The sequence below is a fragment of the Tauraco erythrolophus genome, chromosome 4, assembly GCF_009769465.1.
Source record: "Tauraco erythrolophus isolate bTauEry1 chromosome 4, bTauEry1.pri, whole genome shotgun sequence".
In the NCBI taxonomy this organism is placed as follows: Eukaryota; Metazoa; Chordata; class Aves; order Musophagiformes; family Musophagidae; genus Tauraco; species Tauraco erythrolophus.
Window position 1 is genome coordinate 21847865 of NC_141468.1, and position 23216 is coordinate 21871080.

Consider the following 23216-nt stretch of genomic DNA (forward strand, 5'->3'; position numbering starts at 1 on the left):
TCGGTCTAGATTTCTCTGAGGTATTAATAAAGTGCCATCCTAGGCTCCAGAGCACTTTCTCTTGGACTGACTGCTCCCTCTCATCTGGTCAGATCCTTTTCTCGCTGCGTCTCAGTTTCATTGTGATCCCTGGGGGCTCAACATAATTTTCTTCCCTGACAATGTCTATCTTCCCTGAAAATCCTTGCAGTTACAATTCAGGGTGAAATAAAGCCAAGTGTACTTGAAAACAAAGATTAAACAATCAGAAATAAATAACATCTAAACAAGCTGTACATTAATATCACTGCCAGAATTGCTAGACAGGTTTCTGAAGCTGATGCACGGTAGCACCATGACACAATAACCATTGTTCCTGCTCTAGCTTGGAACGTACTTGGGATCAGAGGCCTGCCCAAGTAAACAAAACAGTGCCAGAGCCTGGGCACGGTCCTACAATTATCTTAAATGTTAACACAGCCTCTGCACTGTTCATGCCAACTAGCACTCTCCCAAGAGTTCCTGGCACCAGAGCTTTTCCAGCAAGTAGTTTAGCTTTAGTCACCCATCTGGAGAAGGCAGCCATGGAATAACCATAGCCCTTCTCATCAGGTTCAGTGCCAGACGTCAGGCAGTGGAGACACTGTCTGGTACTCTGACTTATGAAAGGATCTGATATATAAGATCGCCATTCAAGCTGTCCTACGGAACAGTTATCTTCAACTCTTAAGTATGAGCAGTTTAAACATGCTGCAAAATTTCTTTTATCAGATAGTTATTTAGCAACATAAGCGTTCACACCTGCCTGAGTTCAGAGCATGAAATTCACCCAGTGGTGCATGTCTCACATTCTCCTGCCATGGTGCTCCTGTCTCACATGCTGCCATAGTAGAGCTGCAGCTGCCTTCCTGGTCTAGACTCCATATGCCAGTCATGATCTGGCATGTGAGGCAGAAGAGAAGCTGCTGCATTGCACCTACGGTGTTCTCTAACCTTTACACAGTGCGGAGTCTGCCACAAAGCAAACTGCATCCACGAACCGTGCTCCTCCAAAACATCTCAGGATGTGTACCTGTCTCATACCTCAGTATGATTGTGCTCCTGCATTTTTTTTCTTTAAACTGCATTTTTTATTCCATTCTGTCATGTTTTTGTCTGTTTTCTACTATCTCTCCATTTGCTTCCTTTGCAGTTAATACCTGTTCAACCTTTAATAGCTGTACCCTCGCTTCTCTTTCCTTTCTCATTCTTTTAGTATTTTGTTCTCCCACTTGTGACATCATTCTCAGAACAATCCTTAGTTCTTCAGACACTCCACTTCTGCTTATTCCTTGGAAGTCTCCCATTGAATAATTGTCTCACTCTTTCCAAATAGGTACACAAAGCTATTCCCAGCGGAAATCCAATCAGACCTCAGACAGACTCCTCGCCCCATCTTAAGATGTCTCTTACTGAACTGCTGCAAACACCTCTTCCCAACTTGTCACTGTGTTTTGTACTACAAAACACTTTTCTGTTTGTTCCTTAAACTCTGTCAAATTCCAAAATGCAACATTAAAAAATATCACTGCATCCCTACCTTAAAGGCATTTTTCTGAGAAGCTAAGGGCTCACTTTTCTCCCAGTGAGATCAACTGAACACTTTCCATGGAATTCAGTGGTAAAAAGATTGACCTCAGTAAAAACTAATCTAGAATAATAAGAAAGCATAATACAGCAGAATAATCCTTTTTCTTTGCTGCTGTCATCTTCTTTATTATCTCCATTGATCTGTTAGCATATCTTTTTAGTTTTTATTCCATTTCTTTCAGTGTTTCTGACAAATGAACACATCATCTGACAAATCAGAGCACAGGAAATAAACACACTTGGTATGTACAACTATTTCAAAGCAGAAGAAAAAGATGAGATACACACTCAAGTACTCTTCAGACAGTGTATCTCTTCTAGCTTATTTGCTTTGACATTAACTGTATAAATAGTGTCTTCTAAGCCTGAGCAAACAAACCTCTTTTAACAGCAAAACAGATAATGTTAGGAAGTCTAAGGAACATCTGAGATGATCTAGCTTGTTGTCTGTTTTGCCATATTATTTTTTTAAATATGTTTGGCAAAGAAAATTGATATACAGATCCAAAAAATATGTCACAGAATATGCTAATCGACTTATTCATATCATTGGTTTCAATCATTTTTCATATGTGGATGACATTTGAAGGTTTTAGTTTGAGGAATTTTAAACTCCAATATGGTACCTCTCTCTCTCTCACATACTTACATACTAGTAGCTAGAAAAGTGAGTCATATACTTCAGTGAAACAATCTGTTATAGAATCATTCTGAGGTATTTTCTACAGCAAGTGATGAGCAAAGGCTAACAGCCACCTGTTTAAGACTCCTGACAGAAAAGAGAACAAGACAAAAGTCAAATTTTTGCAACATTTTAAAGCATACAAGACTGACAATTTTCCTGAAGGAGGCTGAATTTGTCATGGAATAGGGAGAAGATTTAGGAGAACATGTGACAGTTTCTCTTGATAACAAATGTTGATAAACTTCTGTGTTCTGAAATCAAGCAAGTACTAGATCCCTCTACTAACAATAAACAGAATCTAGAAAAAAGACCTTTCCAAGAGATACGTTTAAAAATGCAAATTGGATGTTCAGCTGTTGTCCATCCCGAAAACTCTTCCTGATGCTGCTAACTGCAATTTTCTTCTCAAGAGTTTTCCAGGAGAAGGCCCTATAGTCTATAAAGAACGTCCAACATAAAGATTGTTGGCACTACAACTTTACTACAATTACATGTGCTCAAGAAAAGAGCTAATTATTGGCTAGAAATAAACAAATAAAAATAAGAAATAAAATGCCTACTGTGGACACTGTGTCATAGTGCAAGTGAAAGTCCTGGGACTGGAAAAATAGTTGTTTAAAAATATTATTACATCATGGTACCTCAATCTTCTAATCAACAGCTGCACCTCAAAGTAGAATCCTCCCAGGTCAATGATTTTATAAAATGACCATAAGCCAAAGTCAAGAGTAAAATTGGAACATAATGTATTAACTGATGAATTACAGGAAGCTGCTTAAAAGAAATGCTGTATGAAAAGACATTCCAGGCTAACACTGAAAAACTCCTGTTTTTTTCAGAAAATAATCTCTAATATCACAAAAGAGAAACTTTCACAGCCTATTAATAGGGTTTTCTATTTCTTTTCACAATCTTAAAGCTATCCTGTCTCAAGGTCATGGAAAATTAAATTTAGACTCTGACAATCCCATCATTTTATAAAACTAGTCAGCTATGACAGCACTAATCATCCACCCAAAAATAAGCTAAGCTACTCAGTGGCTATTACGTGATATCTGATACCTGCAATATATTAAGTGCATGTCTTTCAGCATGCACTTAGGACATAAACAAACAAATAAAAAGGATTATTTTTTTTTTTTTACAAATTTCAGTTCCTTCATCATTCATTTTCCTGTACTTACAGTTGTTCTGAACATCCCAACATAATTTTTGTTACCAGAAGGGTATAATGATTGTCATTTAAAGAAGCTGATCTGGACCATTGCAGCTTCGTGAATCAAGGTCAACCACTGCTTTACATGTTCAAAATATTTATTAAGCCCAAACAAATATTAAATGATACATGTGAAATTTACCTGAAATATATATAAAATTGTCAGAAGAGATTGCATCAGGCAATTACTGTAACATTAAGACAAAATAAAATGTGGAAAACTTGTTTGGTACTGTTACCTGATTTAGAAGAGAATTCCTGAAAACTGTACCTTCTTTTTAGATATTTGGGGATAAATCGTCTATGTCTGGCAGGACAACTAAAGCATAGATGTGCAATACACGCTAATATGAATTAAAGTTCTAGTACACTGAGCTAAAATATCCACTACAGAATCGAATATATCTGGTAGATGACTTCTCACATCTCGATCATTAGCAGCTGTCGGAACAACCTGTGGGTCACCGCCCGCTCCAGTCGCCGGCGTTCCCTCGGCTGCTCTGTGCAGGTGTGGGATGGCGGGGAGGCTGCCGCACTCAGCCTCGCTGCCAGTTAGGCATGGGGGAATTGCCTCTGTCAGACTGCAGCATTCAGCAGCCCCTACCACTGATAAAACCAAAAAAGATTAGAGATACAAAACTGGGATGACATCTCATCTTTTAAATTTTATAACACTGCAGAATAAATCAGAGAATATCCACCTGTAGAATACTCTGTTCTAATATTAGGATCTCGGGGGGAAAAAAAAAATTGACAGACTTGGAAAAGGTAAGACACAAATAGTGAAATTAGCTGTCTGATAGAAAGGCATAAATAAAAGTTAAAATCCAAGAGCGTTTTCTCCAAAAAGAGAAGAGTTAAAATCTGCTGCATTCAGGCATGGATGCAAATTCACTAGAAGGAACTTTGTAAAGGTGTGAAGGTGAGGTTGGCTTTGTCCATGACCTTTTTTAATTTAAGAAAAGGGGATATTCAGTTAAACTAAGACCATATCTAAAAGCAATAAAAGAAAATGCTTTGTTGCAATGTGCATAATTCAGCAATGGTACTCACTGTCAAATGTTAATAGTCAACACAAGGCAGATAGCTAAAGATGCGTATTAGCTCAGTAAAATACTAGAAAGATTAAATTTGATATGAAGACTGAGGATATTCACAACCATGAATATTAAGTAGGATAAAATAATAGGAATTCAAGCCTTCATACGTCAGGGCATAAACCGATGACTAATTAAATATGATACGAAGAGAATGTCCTCCTAAACACATTTTTCTGTAATTTTCTGTTTATAGTATTTCTTATATCTGGTAATCTGTGCTACTGAAAACAGAACACTATAATTGAGTGATCCAGAAAGCATATTCCATATGGCATTCTTAGGATCTATTTTAACTTATCTAGTTTTTATTTATTTAAATTACCTTAGCACTAGACAACTGTCACAGCTCTTTCACCTATAAAAAAATCAGGTCACCCAGCTTTTGAAAAGTTTAGAATGGTTCTAACTTTTATTTCCAGTTTTGTTAACGCTGATGTTTCAAGCAGTGGGACACTTTTCAGTTAACTAATTTTTTCCACAAATACATATGTTTTACCACCATAGAGAACATTACAAAAGGGGATAGTTGTAACTAATTATACAACATCTTTGCATAATTATATTTCTCATCAGCAGAATAAACTTCCCTAAATAATGAATATGAGTTCTTTAAAATGTATGATGGATCATATATCAAAGGCAGATCCTTTGTAATGTTGTTTGCCTTTTAAACATAATACTAATCTTAACATAAAAGGCCCTATCTTCTCTCTGCTGAGAGGAATTGTTTTTTCTTAGCTGGAAGTTTTTGTTCTGAATGCTTTATCATGGTGCAATGTACAGTAATGAATATGGCATTTCAGCATTGTTATTACACAGTAGATTACCCATTGTCTTTAAGTTGCTAGAAGTCCAGGAATCATATTGTTATTGTTCAAAGCATTTAAAACAGCATCTACATGTTTTTTAATGAGCTGTGTTCTCTTTTAATTTGTTGTACATTTATTACAATGATGTGAATGTACACTGGTGCTTCTTTTTTTGATTTAGTATGTCTTCAGACATGAAAGTCACATTTATCAATGAAGTTTTCCTCATTTGACATTTTAGACTGTTGGAAAAGGCTCTTAGCTTGCTAAAATGTTATGGTGTTCATTTTAAAAACTTTGATAATAGTTTAAAATATTACACAGTGTGAGGAAATGCTAGGAAATTTCAAAGAGAAGAATTAGCTTTTCAGCATCAGGCTGTGAATTCTAGTTTGTTTCTTTTTGACAGAGATCGATTATTGACCTGTATGGTTTAAGTTTCAGTTATAAATGCACTTATTGACAAATAGTTTCCAAGTACAGTGCCACCTATCCTTCCAAATGCCAATTACCGTTGACAAAACTAAAACGTATACAGAATCTGAATTATGCCAATTATGGTTGACAAAACTAAAACATATACAGAATGTGAATTTCTTTCCCAGCTTTGGAGAATGGGAGGTCTCCCCACTAGAGCCAAGAAATCAGACCGAAATCCCAAGATTTGCCTTGTTCTCTTTGTAGCTTTTAGTTCAGTACACCAGCTCTGCGTGCACAGACTTAGTGTCTGTGAAAGTTGCTGTAATTATATCTCTGGAGACTGAAGTCCTTTTATATACTCACAAAGAAAACAAAGTGCAAGCAGCAGTCAAACGCATTTTCCCTCTGGCACACTTCAACCTTGACCTGACGATACACAACTCTAGAGGTGATAAAATGCCATTCCCTGTTCCCCTCTGCGGTGATGCCACTCGACTGCAATTTATAGGCAGGATGCAAATCAGGTCACCATAGAAAAAGAAACATGCTTACAAAATAGTCAGAAACAGTAAGTGGTTCTGAAAAAGGAAATCCTATGTCCAGATAGGAATTGCAGAGAGCTCAGTGCACAAAACAGTCATAACAAATTCTCTTTACTCAAATCTATGCTCTAAATAGTCTATGTTCTAATCTTCTACAAAGTGCTTATACAGCTCACAACATATTGGACTTTTCTGCCATTGAAATCTTCAGAAAGATTTCACACAACATAAATAAAGAACTTAATCTGATTTTTCCTTAGTATTCACCTGGCCTCGTCAGGAAAATAACTGAGACCCTCAAAATCCCTAGTGCATTCAGCTATAGAAGCACTTCTGCTAATAGAGAACTGTGGTTATCATCATACTCAAGCCAGAGAATTAGTTACAGAAAAGGATCTGGGCAACAGAAATGGATACCCATTAGCCTGGGCACCACACCAAGCTGATGTGTTTACAAAGCTTCTTATTTCTGAGGAAGCTCGTTTGAATAAAAAGGGATATCTTTAAATGGCACTGACATGTCTTGTGTAAACATGCTTTCTTTCTGCATGTGCGTGGGAGTCTGTAGAAAATCCTATAGCTGTGAGTTCTCATCTTTTCATTTTTCGCGCTAAAAATTTTTCCTTTGCGGAAAGGACGTATCCATCCCTATTGTAGTGTTGTAAGAAATCACTATATTCATCAATACCCCTTTTTGAAGCTACAAACAGAAATATTTTGCACTCAAATTCAATAAAGTAAAAATTCTGTTGTAAAATCAGAATGCTATAGTCAAAAAGAGTAATTTCTCTGAAAAAATCTTTGCTAATTATGAGTATTTGTTTTCACTCCCAGAGAGAGTCATTCTATCCAGCATCACCTCTCAAACATGAGTTGTGCACCTAAGTAGGAGTTTCTGTTTTGAGTTTGCCAGTTATCAAAATGATATTGTAAGCACTGCAAAAAATTATGCTTCTTTATTTTGCTTTTGCAGTTTTTTAGGCTCTTCCACCGTTTTCCAAAGCTCTCAGAATGTAGTTATTTATACAGAAGAATTAAGACTATTTTAATGTTTAAGAATATACAATTGTTTATCCTCAAATATTTTAATATACAATTATATTGCATTCAATTAACATTCTGTTTAAATGGCTCCAACTATAACAAAAGATACCTGAGCAATGGATTTTAGAGGTATGTAATGCTTCCACCACTGGATTTCCCTAGGATGTCATTTGGATTTGATGTCCATGTAGAGACATAAAAATATCAACCAAAACTCTTCGCCTCTGAGACTAAGCTGTTTCATGTTACTTTTCTCCCTTGATAGTTTTCTGTAGAAGGCAAAGTTTGAGTAAATGTCAAAATATACTGCTTATACAGGCCAGTGGTAATGCTCTACTTTGTTCCTAAAGCACAGTGGACATTGTATATAAGGTATAATGCAATTTGAACAGTAGGCTTTGTTCAGAGTTAAGCTCAAACATCGTTTTTTACCTCAATAAAACTGGTGATGCAATACAAACTGGATGAGCAATTGGAACTAATCTATCATGGCTCTAATCTGCAGTAAGAAAAATAAATCTACAGCTTTGGGGAAAAGAATCAGTATTGTTTTATCTTGCAAAAACCATGAGTATATTGAACTGGACAGGACCTCTCAGGTCAGCAAATACTGTTCCAAATCATGTCACAAAAGTTTGTGCAGAAATATATCAAATTTCACCTTAAAATCGATTGTTTTTAAACCTTTCCACTTCTTTTTATAGTGGTAATTAAAACATTCTAATACTTCAGTCATACATTTATCCTTGATTAGTATGTCATTTTTTTTCATGCAAACATGGCTCTTTTATTTCTCTCTCCTCATATTGTCCAGATATATGGTCCTTAAAATTCATATGGAAAAAAAAGTAATCATGTGTTATTTCAACCTTCACTGAAGATTACGCAGACCAAGCCCTTTCAATGTGTTCTAGCAAGAGAGATGCTCTCCACTGCATCAGCCAATCTAGATTACTTCTATCCTTTAATTAATCTTTCTTCAACTTGGCTGATCCGATTTCATCATAACAGTTTGGTAAGGTGTCTCTATCTCCTTATGTATTAATTTTTCCTACATATTGTAGAAATATTAGAAAATATTCCTTGGAATTTTCCTTTGAAAAGTCCTGAAGACTGCATTTGTGTTTTTTAAGAACTGCATCAAACTGCTGCACTTATTTTCATATTCTGATTGTCTAATACAGTACTATGTTCAAAAGATGACTTACACAAATAGTAGTTGTTAGTATAACTGGTGTATTATCCTAATCCTATTTGTTATCATAAACAGTGCAGTCCACTGTGCCACTTCCCTCTTCAGCCAATTTTTTTCCCGCCTTTCTGCTCTATTTGTCCTCTCCACCTTTGCTAGTCTTCCCTTCAAGTAACACAATTCCTATCACTTTGCTGAGCTCCATATAGATGAGGTTTACCATATTTGCCTTATCTAATCTGTTTTCTTGCCCCATAAAACTATCCAATTAGTTAGTAAAGATAGCTCACCTTTCTCATTTGATTCTAATCAGTTCTTTTTTTTAATGTTTGTTGATGTTTCTATAATGCTTCCATCTGGTATTGTCCTTCCTTACTGTTCAGAAAAGGATGCTAATGGTAACAATGTACAGGATAGGATCCTGACATGGTGCAAAACCTGTCAAAAGCTGAGTTCTTTGGGGTTTCTTTGGTTGGGATTTTTTTATAGTTTTAGCAACAGTTTTCTGCCTTATCTTGCACATAAGGAGCTACTGGACTGAATCTCAGAGTGTGTGCAAAAAAAGAAGATAGCAGGAAAGTAAGAGTGTTTAGGTTTAGAGTGGCAGAAAGATTAGCTGCATGAAAACATGGCTAGATGAGCAAATGCTGGACAGTCTGTGGATATGTCAGCAGCAAAGAGGATGTGATAAGTATATAAAACAGAAGAAAACAAAAAATGAAAGGAAGTAGGAAAGAGACTGAGTAAATAGAAAATTGAGAAACTGGAAACAACACAAAACTTCCTCTTTGAATAAAGACGTGGAACAAGGAAGAAAAAAAAAAGGTAAGAAAAAAGTTTGAAATTAAATAGACAATGTAAAATGACAAGAGACGATACCAGGAAAGGAAGAATGAAATAAAGAGAGAAGTACATAGGAGAGAATAAAGACTCCAGAACTAAGGAGTTTGCTCATTGAAATGTAGTGCTTAAACAAGATAAATGAACATGGATTGGATAACATACAAATGAGAAATCTTGAGCAACCCTCAAAAGTCAGTAACTTTCCTCGCTCCACCAATGTGTGTTAAATAAAATTAAGAGGGTGTCCAAATGGTTCTGGTAAATTAAGGAGAGTTGTTGGCCATTCAAGATGTTTCCCAAGTGATTCGTGGCTGCAAGTGCAGCCAGGGACCTGTTCAGCACTCCTAAATGAGAATGAATTCAGTAGCAACTGATGACACTTGGCAGCTCACTGGACTGAGCTTTACAGCCTGCAGTACTGGCCGTATTTAGAGCAGTTCCTTAGTCAGCAAAGGAAACTATAGATCTCGGAAGATAACCACACTATTAACCACTTGCTTGTTTTGAAGAAACTACAATTTCTGGCAGCCAAAACTGTAACATATGTATTCCACCATGAAATGGTGGGAAAGCGGACCTTTTATTGCCCTTCCATACTGAAATGTTTACTTTCTCATACAGATAACTGGCCCTTCTACCGAACAGCAAGGACACAAAGGAGACTAGAGTAAATTCAATCAAACATGTACAACTATTGCTGTTTGTTATTTTGTTTAAGGCTTCACTTCGACACAGTCATATGCTCTAATTCAGAGAGAAGTTAAAATGACCTGCAAAGACTAGCATTGACTTTTCTAGGATTTGAAGGCGTACAGCATTCTAGAAGTATATGTCCTGAAAGAACAAATTCATTAGGATTAAGGGCGGAAGGGAGGAGCGGGGAGAGATTGGTTTAAAATAAAACAAATTCAGTGTTAAGCCTGTGTCTCTAAAATTTACAAGCTGCTGTGAAGTGCAGACATTTCAAGAGAAAGAAACATTTCAAGAGAAAGAAAAAATTTGGGTAAGAACAACCCCATGTACCAGTACAAGTTGGGGACTGAACTGTTGGGGAACAGCACAGGGGAAAGGGACCTGGGAGTCCTGGTGGACAGCAGGATGACCATGAGCCAGCAATGTGCCCTTGCGGCCAAGAAGGCCAATGGCATCCTGGGATGTGTTAGAAGGGGTGTGATTAGTAGGTCAAGAGAGGTTCTCCTCCCCCTCTACTCTGCCCTGGTGAGGCCGCATCTGGAATATTGTGTCCAGTTCTGGGCTCTTCAGTTCAAGAAGGACAAGGAACTGCTTGAGAGAGTCCAGCGCAGGGCTGCGAAGATGATTAAGGGAGTGGAGCATTTCCCTTATGAGGAAAGGCTGAAGGAGCTTGGGGAAGAGGAGACTGAGTGGGGACGTCATTAGTGTTTATAAATATGTAAAGGGTGACTGTCATGAGGATGGAGCCAGGCTTTTCTCACTGGTGTCCAATGACAGGACAAGGGGAAATGGATATAAGCTGGAACATAGGAGGTTCCACTTAAACATGAGGAAGAACTTCTTCCCAGTAAAGGTAACAGAACACTGGAACAGGCTGCCCAGAGATGTTGTGGAGTCTCCTTCTCTGGAGATGTTCAAAACTTTCCTGGACCCATTCTTGTGTGATCTGATCTAGGTGGTCCTGCTCAGGCAGGGGGATTGGACTACATGATCCTTCGAGGTCCCTTCCAATCCCTAACATTCTGTGATTCTGTGAAACCCTCGGCTGTTGCATACAGATTTGATATTTCCCAATATAATTATAAGTGTGATATGGCAGTAATTGCTAGCCAGGAATACATATGCATATAACCTGAACAATAACATTTAAAGAAACACATTTAGTGACAAAGAACAAGAAAAATCTTATGTTTATATAACATAGCTAAGAAAACAACATTACTGGAAACTTATTTATTAGCTATTTTTAAGCTATTCTAGGCAAAGTCTTAATACTATATGAAAGCCATCTTAGAATATGGGTTTGTGCTTTAAGACAAAGAGGAAGAAAATAAATCACCCATGTTTAATACAGCCAATGCTTCAGTTAAATTTCAGTTTTCTTTTGAGGTAGGACAATTCATTACACAGCAAGTCAGAGGAAATCTTTTGATTATTACAGTTCATAGAAAGTATTTTCTGTGAAAATACATGTTTTCAACTTGCAGTAGTTCATATATTGTAAAATATTGCTTTCTGTGTGGTACAGGTCACACTCAAAGCTGGCTGCTGTCAAAATGAATTTGTGTCTATACATATGTCTATATCAGGGTTTCTACTGACATCAGAAACTATGGGTTAGACTCTAAACTGATGTTTTTCTAAAATTTATTTTTTCTAAAATTACTCCAAGTTATTCAAATCACTTTCCATTTCCTACCCAGCTCAGGTGCAAGAAGATAAGTATATCCAAGCCAGTACTCTTAAGCCAGGTCAGGTCTGGAAGCAAGAGTACCTTCAGTGAAATGCTCATAGAGAGGTTCACCCACTTCTGGCTATCTCCATATGTACTGAAGAAACTGACTGCTGATGAGGCAGTATTTCAGCTTTTGGAAAATTAGTATCTGTTGTTTTTCCACTAGTAAGTTTATCCTCTGATGTAAGATAGAATAAATACAGCCTGGTTTACCAGGTATCAGGTCCTTGAGTGTGCCAACAGACCATAACTGCCTTGACCAGCTTCACCTGGGACCCCCCACTAGGCACCCATGGATGAGGTCTTGTCAGCCAAAACTGGGACAGGTTCTCAGCCTTTGTCCAAACTGTCTGCCAGGGAGCAGTGCCAGCAGGGCTGTGCTGCAAGGGGGTGAGCCCAGTGCCACAGGTGCTGAGTGATGCGTTTGTGGTAGCTGTCTGCTTTCAGGGAGGACTCCAGTATGGCAGTGCCAGCAAGTCAACAGTCTCAGGAACAGAGTATGTAAAAGTGCATATAGAGCTTGAAGAGGGTTTTCTGTAATCTCTGAGATGAATGTACAGGTTATTATTCTTTTGTATATATATACTTTCCCTTCTATATTTTACACAGGAGCATAATTAGACTGTAATTTTTTTTCTGCTCTTGAATTTTTAGTTATCTTGAATTGTTGCTTTTACCTATAGCCTGTTCCCATCAAATATATGATGGGAGCATTTCCACTTCTGTTGGAAATGTTATACACAGTTTAAGAGGAGCTGATGTTATGGAACCTTTGCTATGTTTGCCCAGGACCATAGGTAGACATGGCTCACAGATGTTTACTAACAATAGCATGTCTCTGCCCCAAGGAACTTTGAGTCTAACTAGACACATCACAGAAAAGTTTGGCAAGGGACAAGCATATGGGGAAGAGGAACAAGTGGATAAAGGTGAAGATAATGAAAGCCAAAATCATGGGCTATGCTTAATTTCAATCAGTGTTTAGGGAAGAGTTTATTTATGACGTTATATTAAGGAACAAAGTGATGCTTGTAAGCTGGATTATAAACAAATGGAGTAGCTTTCTCATGTGTACTATTGCATGACACTTAGTGAATGTCTAGGGTTCTATTCACTTGACGAGTATAGAATTTTTTCTCTCTCCTCAGGTGTAACAATTTTATTAAGAAGCAGCTATGAATAACTCTTCTGAGTCTAGCAAGTATTGGGTGTGTTGTAAGAAAGGTTAACAGACTCTATCATGAGTGTTGGAAAACACAAAACTTCAGTGGTCAGGTTTTTTGATTTTTTTTTTCTTTTTTTTTTAATTTCAGAGATTTTGGTAGAGATTTGTCCTACTTGTGTAGGACAAGAACAGAATAAAATAATTTCATTATGATATATAATTAATAGGAAAAATGCAATGTTGCTTATGTTTGTAAAAGTGATGTTGTGGCTCCTTAGTCTTGCTAAGGAACACTTACTATTGAGTGACTCACTGACAACATTGTATAGAATCATTGAATCATAGAATCATAGAATCATAGAATTTCTAGGTTGGAAAAGACCTTAGAGATCATCCAGTCCAACCGTCCCTAATTCCCCATTAAACCGTGTCCCCATACAGTTCATAAATGTATAATGCATCTGCAGTGCAAAATGGAGATTCTGCGTAGAATCATAGAGTCATAGATTGGTTTGGGTTGGAAGGGACCTCAAAGATCATCTAGTTCCAACCCCCCTGCCATGGGCAGGGAAACCCTCCACTACACCAGGTTGCTCAAAGCCTCATCCAGCCTGGCCTTGAACACTTCCAGGGATGAGGCATCTACAACTTCTCTGGGCAACCTGTTCCAGTACTTCACCACCCTCAGAGTGAAGAATTTCTTCCTTATATCCATTCGAAATCTCCCCTCTTTCAGTTTAAAGCTATTACACCTTGTCCCAGCTCTACACGCCCTTGTAAAAAGTCCCTCTCCAGCTTTCCTGTAGGCCCCCTTTAAGTACTGGAAGGCTGCAATAAGATCACCCCGGAGCCTTCTCTTCTCCAGGCTGAACAACCCCAACTCTCTCAGCCTGTCTTCACAGGAGAGGTGCTCCAGCCCTCGGATCATCTTTGTGGCTCTCCTCCGGACTCATTCCAGCAGCTCCATGTCCTTCTTGTCTTCATCTGACACCACCTCAAAGACTGATCAGAAAGAAGCTATTTATCTCCTGAAAAACATGGTTTACCTTACTAAAAGAAACAGAAAAAAAAACACCATAAGATTGGTCAGTCAGTTAACTGAATGGCTTTTTTGTCATATCTCTCCATATATAAACCCAGACATAAAGATGCAAACAATCATCACTTGTAGGCAGATATAAATCACTGCAAAAATAATACAGTTTCAGTTTGCCCAGTATCAAATATTGAACTCTACTGTAACAAAAATATAAGAAACATCCAGGAAAATATAACATAAATCCAAGGAAGCTTGGACATCTAAAGTACATATTTTTTTAACTTACTAGGTTTGGGTACCATAAGATGAACTTGCTACTTTAATCAAATCTAATATTTGTGGTCTTTGCTCATATATCTCTCTTATAATATAACAAATTAGACAACGAATTGTACAATACAATAAAAAACTGCAGTACAGTGCTGACAGTTTTGTCACTTTTATAATGGACTTAATGAGATGACACACTTTTTAAAACTCTGATCTAATTGTATTTTTTCTAATGTAAACTTTTGCATTAACAGAACAGTTTATGTAAGCGTCAAGACATAAATATTTGATTGTGGTTGTAAAACAAGAGGGATGTTATCCCTCTAAAATGTTAACATTTCTGGTAATAAAGTCACTTTTCCTATTAAATAAAACCTTTTTCCTACATTTAAGTTTGTTGCCAGGCTCACGTAATAAAGAGGTCAAGAAAAGTACTGTTAAAAATATGACTATGCTTTGTTACTTTATTAGTGTCTTTAATCATTCATTCATTAATGTGTCCAGAATGTCCATTTTTATAAAGCAAGAGTATAAAATGTGATCCCTGACAGTGTACTGCTTCACAAAATACTGCTGATAACAATTGTATGTAGAAATCCCATCATATATGTTTCTGTAAACTTTGTCCTCAGATCTGGATCAACAAATCATACTGTTAGAAGCAAAGAAGCCATTCTCACTATCAGATTTAATTCAACTTCTTAATAACACTGTTTCCCCATGTTCTTGTGAAACCTTTGCACTAATCTCTTAATTGCCAGCAGTGGAGTCATACCACATTACCTTGGATTATGTTACACCAGAAAGTAGTCCTGTGATGAAATGCATTGTGACTACTACAATTCGAATCCTCTCCCACTCTCTAATGCTTGCCAGGAAATCCCATACTAACATTCTCAAAAACAGCCTCTTCTCTACATCCTGCTGACTTGTCCCACCTATGTACAATCCTGATGCGTTTCTGTAGGAATTCTACTAGAGCATTTTCACTTTATACATGGAATCATGGATGTGTTTGGGTTGGAAGGGACCTTAAAGATCATCTATTTCCAACCCCACTGCTGTGGGCACAGACACCTTCCACTAGATCATGTTCTCAAAGCCTCATCCAGCCTAACCTTGAACACTTCCAGGGATAGGGCATTCACAACTTCTCTGGGAAACTTGTTCCAGTGTTTCACCACACTCACTGTGAACAACCTTAACTCTCTCAGCCTTTCTTCATAGGAGAGGTACTCCAGCCCTTGGATCATCTTCATGGCCTTCATCTGGACCCACTCCAACAGTTCCATGTCCTTCTTATGTTGAGGCCCCAGAGCTGGTTGCAGTATTCCAGGTGGGGTCTCACAAGAGCAGAGTAGAGGGGCAGAATCATCTCCCTCGATCTGCTGGCAGCACTTCTTTGGATGCATCCCAGGATATGGTTGGCTTTCTGAGCTGCAAGTGCACATTGCCGGCTCATGTTGAGCTTCTCATCAACCAGCACCCTCAAGTCTTTCTTCTCAGGGTGCAGCTCTCAATCCATTCTCTGTCCAGCCTGTACTTGTGCTTGGGATTGCCCCGACCCATGTGCAGGACCTTGTACTTGGCCTTGTTGAACTTCATGAGGTTCTCACAGGTGCACCTCTCCAGCCTGTCAAGGTCCCTCTGGATGGCATCCCTTCCCTCCAGCGTGTGTACCACACCACGCAGCTTGTTGTCATCATCAGCAAACTTGCTGAGGGTGCACTCGATCCCACTGTCCACATTGCCAACACAGATGTTAAACAGGTACAAGCAGGTTAACAGCCTAAATAGTTAGCTAGCCATTCTTTCTGGAGAATTACAGTCACAACAAACTTTTGAGCATTGATTTGCAATCCAGCAAGCACACTCTGTCATCAAGATCCACTTCTACACATGGTTTATTGTCTGCATTAATTTAATGTATGTTAACTGATCTAAATTTGTGTTAGCACACGTGAAAGTCACAGCCATTGAAAACAGGGCTTTCGCCATTGTTATCCACAAGGATCACACCTTTGCAGAAGTATATTTGGCAAAAATCTTTGCAGCTTCAGCATTTTTCTTGAATGTTTTGGAAGCACAGATAAATTCTTTTAATAATTTCCAGGTATTTAACTAATACAATTCCAGTGGATAATCAACTATTTTAATTAAATTGCATCATTTAGACTTTTTTCTGTACCAGTGGCTCATTTTTATCCATACATCCAGGACTGTAGTCTCAGCCTGCAACTTAGTAATAGCCTTGTACTTTCAAACATCTCCCACCTTATTTTGTTACAAAGTCTTGAACTTTTCTTTGCATCTATGCTTACATATAAAACCCTGAGCTGCATTCAGTTGTACTGAAGAAAACAGAATTTAATATATTCTGGGTTCCTTTTAGTTACATTTCTTTAATTTTTCAAGAAATTGACATCTTGGTTCAGAGGTATTACTGAGAGGCTTACTGGAACTCTGTCTTCTATTTTACCTTCACACTTGAATTTTATCTTTAGGTTGTTTTCTCCTTTGATTTAATTTCTTTTGAGACTTTTTTTTTTTTTTTTTAATATTTCCAGACACCAAATTCCAACTCTGGTTTGTGCAAGGACACCTCTGCTGAAATTCTGAAGTTGCATCCATTACTGCTAGGGTCAACATGTGGCATTTTATGATGTACTTCATGGGTTCCGATGACAGCACATTTCATTCTAATGTGACCTGGAGAGAAATAAACAAAGTGTTGTACTGTGGCAGAGTGGGAAAGAGGGAATACTCAAATGCCTGCATTATTTCAGTAGAGGTCAAAGTTTTACTTATCCTAACTCAGAAGCAGTAAAAATAATCAGCCTTATTTCCAGGAGTCAGCTCAAACACAAGTTAGAGGACATGTTATGTGGATACCTGGAAGGTCAGTAACAGGAAGACGTAATTATTGCAAATCAATAGCGAGAGCATTTTCAAGAACAAGTTTTCTTCAGAAATACTGGTAGTTGAGTCTCCTCTTTGTTCACTCTGTGCATGAGATATCTCCTGCTGATTAACTAATTCTCCCTGTACAAAAAGATCTGTTGTGTGGACACTGTCTCAGCATGCCTAGAGTTTTCAGAAGACATTGTGCTTCCTGGAACTTCACAAAGCACCCACATAGAGCTGATAATGATTGTATGATACAGGAACTACCATTTCACTCCATTATTTTTGTTTCTGTGAGCACTGGGAATTGACAGACTTTTCACTACTCACTTTTAACAATATGTTCCTTTCAGATCCCACAAAATTTCCATTCTCTCTCATGCTTTTCAATCGTGTTCATTCAACATATTTGGATATTAAAATACTTCAGGTTGACTCATGTTGGTATTTTCTCATAGAAAAGATAGCTGGAATAAGTATCAGGACAAACCTGCTCCAGTGCAGGTCCCTCATAGGCCGCAGGAAATACCTGCCCTCCCATGGAGTGTCTTCTCCTCCTATGACTTTGGCATTCCCTCTGTTGTTTCTCACTCCTTTCCTTCCCTCTTCCTCTGCCTGTGCAGTGTTTTCTGCCTTTTCTTAAATACATTTTGTCAGAGGCATCACTGTCTTGGCTGGGGGACTCAGATGTGCCTTGTGGTGGGTTCGTTGGAGCCAGATGGAATCGGCTATGTCCAGCAAAAGGGCAGCCCCAGCCTTTTCTCACAGAGGCCACCCAAATGAGTCTACCTGGAAGGAAGACACTGTAAAGAGGATGTATTAATAGAAAAAATAATTGTTATAGGCAGTATTATTTTTTTGCAGCCTTCTTATGGATAACACAGAATTTCTTGATAGGAAGGAACCAGAATTAAGATTTATGTACAGTATTTTCTCTCGACACTTTCAAAAGCAAAAGAAACGGGTAGCTTGCTTCTCAGCTTGCTATTCTTTTTGGTATAAAACCTTTCTGGAAGACACTGGAGAAATGGAAGTGTCATGTTAGTGCTGTGCACAAGAAAAGGAGAGGCAGAATCTGGAACATTTAACTTTTCTACCAGCCCAGATACCAACAGTGTAAAAATCAAACCATAAGATATATGACTAGGAGGAGGAGGGATAGGAGAATAATGTTGTAAATGATGTGATATGTGTTTTTCTCACTCTTACTCTGAAAGGCAAGGAAATACTGCAAAATCTATATCATGTTATAGCGTAGCATAAAAGCCATTCCTCAGAAGAAGGAAGCGATTCAAAGCATAATTGTAAAGGACATAGCCAAACTGACTGGGCTTGGCATCTGGGAACAGTATAAATGGCTATTAAAATAGGGGTCTCATTCAAATTGCTATGACAGGGCAGAGAGATAGAACATCACAAGGTCAGGTCATGCCAATTTTCATGGTAGACTTAAGTCCAGCAAGCCAATCAATCATCCAATACATTTAAGATTTTAACTAAACTAAGCTTGAAATAGAGGTCCACAGTTATATCAAAGATAAATGTGTGAACAAGTGTGGAAACAGGTTTGGAAACAAACAAAAAAAGAAAGGATTACCCATTTTGTCTCCAAAACATTCCCAATTTATTACAGTAAGATTAGCAATCTTACAATATATTTTCACTGCATAAATATCAAATGACAAACACTTGCTAAAGGAATATTTAGATTATTTTATATTTCTCATATGTTGTGCATTATATTGGATAAGAACTACTTTGGGTACACACTTTCTTGGGTTAAGTGTGTGAAAAGGCAAACTCTGGAGAGGTGAAATTACCAACAAGGAAGAAAACAATATGAATAATGAGAGATGATAATATTCTATATTCTAATCTCAATCTTTTAGTTTATTTTTAAATTATGCTTATATGTTGCATTGAATGTTAAGTAAAGTTATTGTTTCTAAATATTACATTTGGAAGCTTTACTAATGTCATTTGTACGCAGTCATTTTATTGTATGAAAAATATTTCATTTGGCCTAGATCTCATCTGTTTGGTATTGTTTTTAATGTTGGCAAAGAGTGTTTTCACAAAAAAAACCCCCACCTTTCCACTCATGGTATTTCATTATTTTGGACTCCAAAAGAAGAGAGAGCAGTGATATAGAAGACAAAGGGGTTTCTCAAACTGCCAGGCAAGTTGCACAGCTGCATAGCTGAACGAGAACACACGGTCAGTACGTATGCATTGCCACAATAGGGTTCGCTTCTCTGACACGTTTCCTAAATGAAGAAAGTCAACAGCTAACAGAAGATCTTCAAAGTAGAGTTCATCTTTTCTGAAACAGAAATTTTAAGCTTGAGTATTATGAGAGAAAATCATTGTGATTTTTTCCAGTTCTAAAGAAAACTAGGTAAGTAGTGGAATCAAGGACAAAGAAATTATATCCAGAGAAATTCAGAAGATATAAAATACTCCTGAATGTGCTAAAATGGATGTGTTTTGAAAGCTTTGAATACTACCAAATCCTCCAAAATTTGGTTTCAGAGGCTTCTCCCAAAGCAAAACTTCCATCTTAACATATTTGTAATGTGGCTTAGTATTTTCTCTGCTTTTCCACTAAGCATGTATGAATTGAGGTAGCCATGAGAAACCCAATACCTGTATCAGGCACATGGGATCATGAAAAAGTAGAATCTGCTGGTGTGCTGGTTAACGCAGTTAACAGTGCTCACACTGAAAGTTCTGCGCATAATATTAAATTAAGTACGGGATTCTCGGTAAAGAGAGAACTCTGGCATGTGTGTAGCAAAAGATTACAATGGTTTTTTAGTCTGGGACACTGGAAGGGAAGGTAGTTAAAACACGTTACTGGTTCCAGACAATTTTTTTTTTTTGAATCTGCCCTCTATGGAAATCTGATTTCATTAAAATTGAAATTTATCTACCATATTAAAAATTTTTCAAAAACATCCATTGCAAGGGATTTCTTCTTGACAATTAAAATGAAAGTAGTTAATTGAGAATATAAAATTTTTTTATTTTTGGAAAAAAATTTTTGGATGTTAATATTTTAGACATTATACAGACATTATGTCTTCTGGAATATTTTGTTCTATGAATTATCTTTCTTCTTTTTTAATATATTTTATCCTCTGATAGTGTTCAGATGGACTTGAATCTGAAGGTCCCCGAGAAGTTTACTGACTAAACTCTCCATTTCTCCTTTTATTTACACTGATTTCCTAAACCCTTAAGAAAAAAAAGGAATTCACTCCAGGAATAAGGAGAATGTGGAAAACCATGTGTCTTCTATTAATTTAAGAAAATAAATGTGCTTTTTTCCTGAATTTCTCTTATCCATATTATTATGCATATTATTTCCATATCCACTTCTCTTACCAAAATGCATTATAAACAAATAAATAACCATTTTTTCCTAGTATTCATTCCTAACTCCATGGTATTACTCATATCTGTACATATATTTAGTAATCTAAGCTGGAAAAGTTAAAATTTTAAGGTTATTATTGTGTAAATAATATAAGTGGTCTCTTCTTCAATACTTGTATGGGGTATTAATATCATCTACTGTCTGGAATAAAATCTGTTAGTTTTGCAAAGAATGAACATAGAATAGTCTGGAATTCTTGGAAAAGGACAACCTGAATGCAGTTTGTTATAGTAAACGAAAGACATTTGTTCAACAGTGACATTTTCAGAGAAGAAAGACAGTTCAGGAAAACAGGATCCTAAGACACTCAAAAAAAAAGACAATCTCTTTATTAAAAAGTCTGCATAACTACAAAGCCTAGTCAACTGATGAATGTTACAACATAGAGGAAGAGAAAAGTAGAAGAGCTGCCAAAAGCTCTAATCAAAATTAAAAAGCAAAATGGAAACACTCACAATATTACAATTAAGAAGGAAATAAATAGGGAAACAAAAATCAATATAATTAGACACAAAATAATAGACTAAGATATCGACACATACAATTTGTCTTGAATACTACACAAAAGTTAAACATTTTGTGTGTTGGAGAAGAGAATCTTTGAGGTGTGTCATTTCAGCTTCATGTCCTGAAAGCTCTTTTATAGCATTGTCAGACGAAGAAGAGTGAACAAAGTATTTCAAGCAGAATGAAGAAATGCCTTATATCTGAAAATGATGTTAGAGAACATAAAACCAACGCATCCTATTACTTCAGATGTTCAAGCAGTTCTGTTTGTCTTCTGCTTAAAGGGATCTAATGAGATCAATGAGAAAAAAGGGAGAACAAAGGACTTCTCATCAGAAAGACTAACGAGTATTCAAATATCAAACAGACTCAGATAATAAATATCAATTTTTTTTTGTCAAGCATATGATTACAAAATATGTGCTGCAGTAAAAGGTTGGATTTTTTCCTGGAAATAAGCATAAATATGTGCATATCTAGTAACTGCACCACTGAGATGCCATTTGTATGGGAAATGATACATTTCTGAATGACGAGTTCTCTTCAGTGATACCTGACTGAGCCTAAAATGGTAGGTCTTTCTTCTTCACATGGTTACAGATGTCTTTTTCAGACAGGAATCTCAGTAGAAATCAGAGTTGTCCTCAGTTGTTTGGATCAATCCTGTCAGTCTTGCAGGAGATGGAAATAAATATTTTCGAGGTATGACCCAATCCATAAGGCAAGTTGGGCCTTAATCCTGTAGAATATTTTCTTAACTAGCACACTTCCAAGACTTATTTTTTGTTTTGTTTTTGTGAGAATAAGTTACACAATTTGCTTCCTTTTGAATAATTAACCATTTCATTCTGCATCCACACTTGTGCTTTGAATGCTATTAACAGTAAAAGTCAAACTCTGCCTTGAATATATAGACTGGAAGCACAAAAAACTTCTCTCCCCTTGTACAGCTTTTGATTTTGAGGTAGGTTGACCTTGGCTGGCTGCTCTCTCTCTCTCACTCCCCCTCCTCAACAGGACAGGAAGAGAAAATAAGATTTAAAAGTTCATGGGTTGAAATAAAGGTAGTTTAATAAGAAAAACAAAGGCCATACATGGAAGCAAAGCAAAAAGATATTTATTCACTACTTTCCATCAGCAAATAGATGTCCAGTTACTTCCTAGGATGTAGAACCTCAGTATGCATAGTGGTTTCTTTGGAAAACAAACACCTTAACCACAAATGTGCCTCTGCCCTACTCCCTTCCCCTCACCTTTGATTGCTGAGCATGACATCATACTGTATGGAATAACCCTTTGCATCAGTTTGGGTCAGCTGTCCTGGCTGTGTCCACTCCCAACGTCCAACACACCCCATTCTACTGGCCTTTGTGGGGTGAGTGTTGGAAAGACAGTTTTGGTGCTGTGTGAGCACTGCTCAGCCAAAATATTGGTGCTTTATTAACATTTTTCTAGCCACACATGCAAAGCACGGCACTATATGGGGTGCTATGTGGAAAGCTAACTCTGTCCCAGCCAGACCCAGTACAGGGTGGTGGAGGGTTTCCCCACTTTCAACATCCTTTTAATTCTTTTAAAGGAAGTGAAGGTGATTAAGAGTTTTGAGTTCCATCTGCAAGAGAGACAAGATTAAAGAGCCAACATGAAAAAGCAACTTTACTGAAGTTTCAAAACTTTGTAGTTACTTTATTTTATTCCCACAGTATTTAATATATCAACGGAAGGACTGTAGGATCTGTGACTCTCTGGCGATGAGATAAAGCTAAACATACCACCAGTAAACACAGTGGAAGAATGCATTTTAGAGGCATCACGCTTGACTTCTGGTGTTTGCAATGTTAGCTGCTCAGCCTAGACTCCCTTTATTGTCAACAGAAGGAAACAGACATTTTTAGTCACAGTTTCTCAGGATGTTTTTTTTTTTTTTTCAAAACAAGATGGACATGATTCTATGATTCTATGAACAAAGTCCTTTTCTGTCCTAACCCCTGGTGACTAGCTTATA